The 7,784-nt window shown below is 44.0% G+C and overlaps 2 protein-coding genes across 2 annotated transcripts in view; both read right to left on the minus strand.

Annotated features, from left to right (window-relative positions):
• Positions 1–7,784, minus strand: part of LOC138976335 (E3 ubiquitin-protein ligase TRIM56-like) — an 88,239-nt gene that overhangs the window by 53,879 nt on the left and 26,576 nt on the right. The window lies entirely within an intron of this gene.
• LOC138976323 (E3 ubiquitin-protein ligase TRIM56-like) overlaps positions 1–7,784 on the minus strand; it is an 85,969-nt gene that overhangs the window by 14,655 nt on the left and 63,530 nt on the right. The gene's annotated exons all lie outside the window — the stretch shown is intronic.

Consider the following 7,784-nt stretch of genomic DNA (forward strand, 5'->3'; position numbering starts at 1 on the left):
TTTTTGATGAAAACGTCTTGGCAAGGGATAAAACACTTAACACACCTCGTCCTGAATAGCTTGCGTACTTTTCCTCGGGTAGATTTTCAGGTATTCCCAGTGTATTCAGGTATTTTCAGGTATATATTGAATATATGCAAACGTAACCCTTAATAACCAGCATTCATGCAGAAAAGAAAATACCCCCATCACCCACACACACACACACACACACACACGAAAGCATGAACACACGCACACAGACACACACGCACACATACTCTCGCACGCACGCGTGTACGCGCACTCACTCTCTCTCTATTCATTTTACACACACACACACACACACACACACACACACACACACACACGCACGCACGCACATGCACAAACACACGCACACACACACGCGCGCGCACATGCACAAACACACACACACACACACACACACGCGCGCACATACACACACACACACTTGCACACACACACACACACACACACACACACACACACACACACACACAAACACACATACACAGACCAACAGAGGAACATAAGCTGCAAAACCGACTGACAGACAGAAGACATTTAGACACATACAAACCTGTTGATACCGGCCACGAAGTTCAAAGAACGCAAAGCAGGGCGTGGGAACAGTGGTGGCGATGACTCCCCGATCACTGCCGTTGACCCACAGGTGGAGCTCTGCCTTGGTCGTCACCATCACTCCCACACGTGGGTCGTCACCATCACTCCCACACGTGATCCCTCCGGCAGGTCTAATGTTGCTTTGTTCAGGTTGTTGATCACCTGTCGACATGATTCTGTGGACGTCATGTGTGTGTGTGTGTGTGTGTGTGTGTGTGTTGAATGTGTGTGTGTGTGTGTTTGTGTGTGTGTATGTGTGTGCGTGTGTGTGTGTGTGTGTGTGTGTATGTGTGTGTGTGTGTGTGTTCGTGTGTGTGTGTGTGTTTGTGTGGGTGTGGATGTGTGTGTGTGTGTGTGTGTGCGTTAAAACTAAAATGTTGCCTTAACGACATCAGTCCGACAGCGATTGACCAGGAAAAACAACTTTGCTGATACATTGGCTAACATTTTGTTTCTGATAGTTTTAGTGTGTGTTGAAATAGGTTTGACTGGAATATAATAATGTTTAACTTCCTGAAGCTATACTTATATCTATTTTTTGACATGGCAGATGGTGAACACGTTAAAACAGCGCTTTATTTCACTCAACTTACATATTTGTCAGAGTACTATCCCTTTTACCTCTCCTGATGCTATTTTTCAACATAAAGGTAATGGTACGTTTTGAAGGTCTGTGCAAATATGTCACGGTCAATGTCTTTCTCTTTTTTGCATATACGGTTGTGGGGACTCTGCTCGGCATTGTGTCATGTTTTGGTTAAACTCGATCGGATGCGTCAGGAAATATGCACATGTGAATTAAGAAACTTATCTAATTTTAGCCTACGAAAACGTCATGTAACTACGCTATTTCCAGCCATATCGGACAGACACGTTACAATATTCCAAACGTAAACACATCATTGCCAGAAACGTAAACCAGGGATTAATACCACTTCCAATAATTATAGGTAATGTGGTTGTAACTGATCGGTCAGAAACCCCATTCAATTACCCAACCCTTGTTTATCTCAATCTTGGCATGTCATCATATTCACATTTCTGTAACATAAAGTCTGTCCGACTGATTTCTCTCTTTTTCACACTTGTTACAGCACACTCTAAAAATATCACAGGCAAAATATTAGCGAAATCGATTGTTTGTGTCGATCGGTGTGGCTTAAAAAAAGTTCCCTTAAAAAAACTCTTTTATATTCTAAACATTACATATTCTAAAGACAAACCCAACATAACTTTGGAAACAATCCCCAACACATTTTCTGTTTTCCTTTCTTGTAACCAAAAATTGGTATCAAAAAGTGTTGTAACTTTAAAATGAAATAATAATAATAATAATAATAATAATAATAATAAATGAGCATTTATATAGCGCAACATCATAACTTTACAATTATGCTCTTTGCGCTTGACACATTTAAAATTCAAACACAGTTATACAAGCATTTACATTTACATTCATAGTCAGCAACGCTTGATTAAAAGCATACACCATCAAACATACATTACAACAGATTCTTCCACTAATTAAGTAATAACAAGTCGCGTAAGGCGAAAATACAATATTAAGTCAAGTAGCTGTCGAACTCACAGAATGAAACTGAACGCAATGCCATTTTACTCGTAGCATCGTCAGGCCACCGCTCATGGCAAAGGCAGTGAAATTGACAAGAAGAGCGGGGTAGTAGTTGCGCTAAGAAGGATAGCACGCTTTTCTGTACCTCTCTTTGTTTTAACTTTCTGAGCGTGTTTTTAATCCAAACATATCATATCTATATGTTTTTGGAATCAGGAACCGACAAGGAATAAGATGAAAGTGTTTTTAAATTGATTTGGACAATTTAATTTTGATAATAATTTTTATATATTTAATTTTCAGAGCTTGTTTTTAATCCGAATATAACATATTTATATGTTTTTGGAATCAGCAAATGATGGAGAATAAGATAAACGTAAATTTGGATCGTTTTATAAATTTTTATTTTTTTTTACAATTTTCCCATTTTTAATGACCAAAGTCATTAATTAATTTTTAAGCCACCAAGCTGAAATGCAATACCGCAGTCCGGGCTTCGTCGAAGATTACTTGACCAAAATTTGAACCAATTTGGTTGAAAAATGAGGGCGTGACAGTGCCGCCTCAACTTTCACGAAAAGCCGGATATGACGTCATCAAAGACATTTATCAAAAAAATGAAAAAAACGTTCGGGGATTTCATACCCAGGAACTCTCATGTCAAATTTCATAAAGATCGGTCCAGTAGTTTAGTCTGAATGGCTCTACACACACACACACACACACGCACGCACACACGCACACACGCACATACACCACGACCCTCGTTTCGATTCCCCCTCGATGTTAAAATATTTAGTCAAAACTTGACTAAATATAAAAACATGAATAAAATAGGTAGTAAAAACAAGGAAATACCAGCTGAATACCCTTAATCAAACAGAACATGTTATTAATACTGAAAAACAGCCCTAAATGTGTATACACATTATCACATTATCACTAAAACAACAAATACACTACATGTAGCCTACTGATGGACTGAGAAAACAAAATCAGGGGTTGTATTTCTTGAAGAGGTGCGTTTTAAGTGCTCGTTTGAATGCTTGGGGTGACTGAGAGTGGCGGATGTGAAAGGGGAGAGAATTCCAGTGTGTGGGTGCGCAGAAAGTAAAAGTGCGTTGTCCGTATGTTTTGGTTTTGGTGTGTGGAATGGTGAGGATGCGACAGTCAGAAGAGGCACGGAGTTGTCTTGCTGGAGAATAGACGGTGAGGAGTTCAGAGAAGTAAGCAGGAGACGAGCCAGAAAAGAAGTTAAAGCAGAGGGTGGACAGTTTGTAGTCAATGCGGGCTTGAATAGGTAACCAGTGCAGTGTGTGAAGAAGTGGTGTTGCGTGATCTCGTTTTCGTGCTTTCAGAATGAGGCGTGCTGCCGAGTTTTGGACTTTTTGTAGTTTATGCAGGAGATACAGAGGACCCCAGCTAGCAAGCTTTCGTCGGCCGACTGACGATTTCAGTCGGGTGACGTCGTCAAATGTCGTGTGTCGACGTCCGTTGTCGCGCCGATATAGTTTGCCTGTGTGTAAAACTCGGCAAATGTACGTAATAAACCCCGACATCGGCCCGACGCAATGTTGCTGTCGATAAAAATATGCAGAGTTACGGGAGATAACAACTTGAATTTATTATCATTATTTTAACATTTGTTACGTCCCCTGTTCAAGCGTCGGGAACGGCGTGACATGACTCTGCAAATGCGAAACTAAATTATTCATATTTGTTGACTTTTTCACATAGGAGTAGGATAATTAATTGTAAGTTTTGTTTGTATATTTGCAATCAAATACAGCATGAGCTCAAACCATGAGTTTTACATTTTAAAAATACGCCATCATATATACTTGAAATACTCTTATAGCTTTCCTTACGGTACAAACAAGATTGAGTGTGAACATGGCCGGCTAGCTGCTACTTTCCCGCGTGACCGAAGTTTATTTGTTTTCTTAGTTCAAGTTAATATCGAAAGAAGAGACATTCTTGCGAATGTTGTACAGCACATTGATGATATGTTATCCGAGACGAATGTCGCCTCGGGATCTCAATCTGAGTGCTGGTCCCAGTGCCACGTGGTGGCGGTGATAGTTGACAAGTTAAAATTGTGTAGCCAAGGACGGATGGAAACCTACAGGTGTGTTCAAGCTGTTAACGTCAACTCGAGGTCAACCGACGGATCCAGCGAGTAAGTGATTTTGGTTTTTCTTGCTTTAATGTTAGTTTTGCTGTTATACAGTGGGGGGGGGGGGGAGTACATACTGCTGTATCTGTATATATGTAGATGTAGGTGTTTTGTCCTGTTACAGTGGGGGGGTGGAGTACATACTCATGATACTGCTGAATCTGTAGCTGTAAGTGTGGTTTGCACTGTTACACTTGGGGGGGTGGGGTGTATGTATACTGATGTATCTGTAGCTGTAGGTGTGTGTACATGTATTGCATTGTAACACTTGGGGGGGGGGGGTACATACTGATCTATCTGTAGCTGGTGGTGTGTTTTGCACTGATGCACACTTGGGGGGGGGGGGGTGTACATACTGCTGAATCTGTAGCTGTAGGTGTGTTTTGCACAGTAACACTGGGGAGGGGGGGGGGGGCGTACATACTGCTGAATCTGTAGCTGGAGGTGTGTTTTGTACTGTTACACTTGGGGGGTGGGGGGGCGGTTGTACATACTGATGTATCTGTAGCTGTAGGTGTGTTATGTACTGTTACAGTAGGGGGGGAGGGGGGTTGACCATACTGCTGTATATGTAGCTGTAGGTGTGTTTTGCACACAGGGGGGGGGGGGGGGGGTGTTGAACATGTACTGCTGTATCTGTAGCTCTAAGTGTGTTTTGCACTCTACACGGGGGAAGGCGGTGGAGTGTTGTACATACTGCTGTAGGGAAGTTTTGTACTGTTACATTGGTGGCAGTGGGGGGAGGGGGGGTGTACATAATTCTGAATCTGTAGCTGTAAATGAGTTCTGTACTGTTGCAGTGGGGGGGGGGGGGGGGGTTGTAGCATACTGCTGTATCTCATAATCTGTAGCTGTAGGTGTGTTTTGCACTGTTACACGGGGGGGGGGGGGGAGGGGGGTTGAACACACTGCTGTATCTGTAGCAGTAGGTGCGATTTGAGCTGTTACAGTTGGGAGGGGGGGGGGTGTACATACTGCTGTAGCTGTAGGTGTTTTTTACACTGTTACACTTGGATTGGGGGAGGGTTGTACACACTGCTGTATCTGTAGGTTTGTTTTCCACTGTAACACTGGGGGGAGGGGGGGGGGGTTGTACTGCTGTAGCTGTAAGTGAATTTTGCACTGTTACATTTGGGGGGGGGGGGTGGTACATACTGCTGTATCTGTACGGGGAGGGGGGGGTACATACTGCTGTAGCTGTTAGTGATTTTTGACTCACATGCGAAGCAAAAGTGAGTCTATGTACTCACCCGAGTCGTCCGTCCGGACGTCCGGAAAACTTTAACGTTGGATATTTCTTGGACACTATTCAGTCTATCAGTACCAAATTTGGCAAGATGGTGTATGATGACAAGGCCCCAAAAAACATACATAGCATCTTGACCTTGCTTCAAGGTCAAGGTCGCAGGGGCCATAAATGTGTTCTAAAAAACAGCTATTTTTCACATTTTCTCTGAAGTTTTTGAGATTGAATACCTCACCTATATATGATATATAGGGCAAAGTAAGCCCCATCTTTTGATACCAGTTTGGTTTACCTTGCTTCAAGGTCACAGGAGCTCTTCAAAGTTGGATTGTATACATATTTTGAAGTGACCTTGACCCTGAACTATGGAAGATAACTGTTTCAAACTTAAAAATTATGTGTGGCACATGTTATGCTTTCATCATGAGACACATTTGGTCACATATGATCAAGGTCAAGGTCACTTTGACCCTTATGAAATGTGACCAAAATAAGGTAGTGAACCACTAAAAGTGACCATATCTCATGGTAGAAAGAGCCAATAAGCACCATTGTACTTCCTATGTCTTGAATTAACAGCTTTGTGTTGCATGACCTTGGATGACCTTGACCTTGGGTCAAGGTCACATGTATTTTGGTAGAAAAAATGTGTAAAGCAGTTCTTAGTATATGATGTCATTGCTAGGTTTAGTTGTTTGACCTTGACCCTGAAGGCCAAGGTCATGTAAAGGTCAAGCATGTGAGTTGTATGGGCTTTGCCCTTCTTGTTTATACTGCTGTAGCTGTACGGGGAGGGGGGGTATACTGCTGTAGCTGTTACAACTTAGTGATTTTTGCACTGTTACAGGGGGGGGGGGGGGGGGGGGTGGAGTACATACTGCTGAATCTGTAGCTGTAAGTGTGGTTTGCACTGTTACACTTGGGGGGTGGGGTGTACATACTGATGTATCTGTAGCTGTAGGTATTGCATTGTAACACTTGGGAGGGGGGGTACATACTGATCTATCTGTAGCTGTAGGCGTGTTTTGTACTGTTACACTTGGGGGGGGGGGGGGGGGGGTTTGTACATACTGATGTATCTGTAGGTGTGTTATGTACTGTTACAGTAGGCGGGGAGGGGGGGGGGGGTTGAACATACTGCTGTATCTGTAGGTCTAGGTGTGTTTTGCACTCTACACGGGGGAAGGCGTTTGAGTGTTGTACATACTGCTGTATCTGAAGCTGTAGGTATGTTTTGTACTGTTACAGTGGTGGCAGCGGGGGGAGGGGGGTGTACATAATTCTGAATCTGTAGCTGTAAATGAGTTTTGTACTGTTACCGTGGTGGGGGGGGGGGGGGGTTGTACATACTGCTGTAGCTGTAGGTGTGTTTTGCACTGTTACTAAGGGGGAGGGGAGGTGTACATACTGCTGTAGCTGTAGCTGTAAGTAATTTTTGCACTGTTACACTTGGGGGGTTGTATATACTGCTGAATCTGTTGCTGTAGGTGTGTTTTATACTGTAATACTGAGGGGGGGGGGTGTATACGGCTGTATCTGTAGCTGTAGGTGTGTTTTGTACTGTTACAGTGAGGGCGGTAGGGGCGGGGGGTTCTACATACTGCTGTATCTGTAGCTGATGTGTTTTGCACTGTTACACTGGGGGGGGGGGGTTGTACACACTGCTGTATCTGTAGGTTTGTTTTCCACTGTAACACTGGGGGGAGGGGGTTATACTGCTGTAGCTGTAAGTGAATTTTGCACTGTTACACTTGGGGGGGGGGGGGGGTGGTGGTGGTACATACTGCTGTATCTGTAGCTGCACCCAGCCAGCAAGACATTAGCGGCCGATAGTCGGCCGAACACCCTTCAAAAAGTCGGGCAGGTGACGTCAAAAGATACGACGCGGGTGTTGGCCCGACTAACTTTTGCAAAGAGGCAACGAGGAGGCCGACAGGCGGCCGAACACCTGTACTATGGCGGCACGCATCCGGTCCGATGTTAATCGGCCCGATGGCTTGTTGGACCTGCGGCCCGACACCTTATGCCGACGTCGTCCCGATGTCTTCCCGCTGAAATCGATATCTTCCCGATGTCGGCATAAGTTGTCGGACCGCAGGTCAAACAAGTCATCGGGCCGATTAACATCGGACCGGATGCGTGCCGCCATAGTGCAGGTGTTC

This window comes from Littorina saxatilis, linkage group LG9 (genome assembly GCF_037325665.1).
Source record: "Littorina saxatilis isolate snail1 linkage group LG9, US_GU_Lsax_2.0, whole genome shotgun sequence".
Lineage (NCBI taxonomy): Eukaryota > Metazoa > Mollusca > Gastropoda > Littorinimorpha > Littorinidae > Littorina > Littorina saxatilis.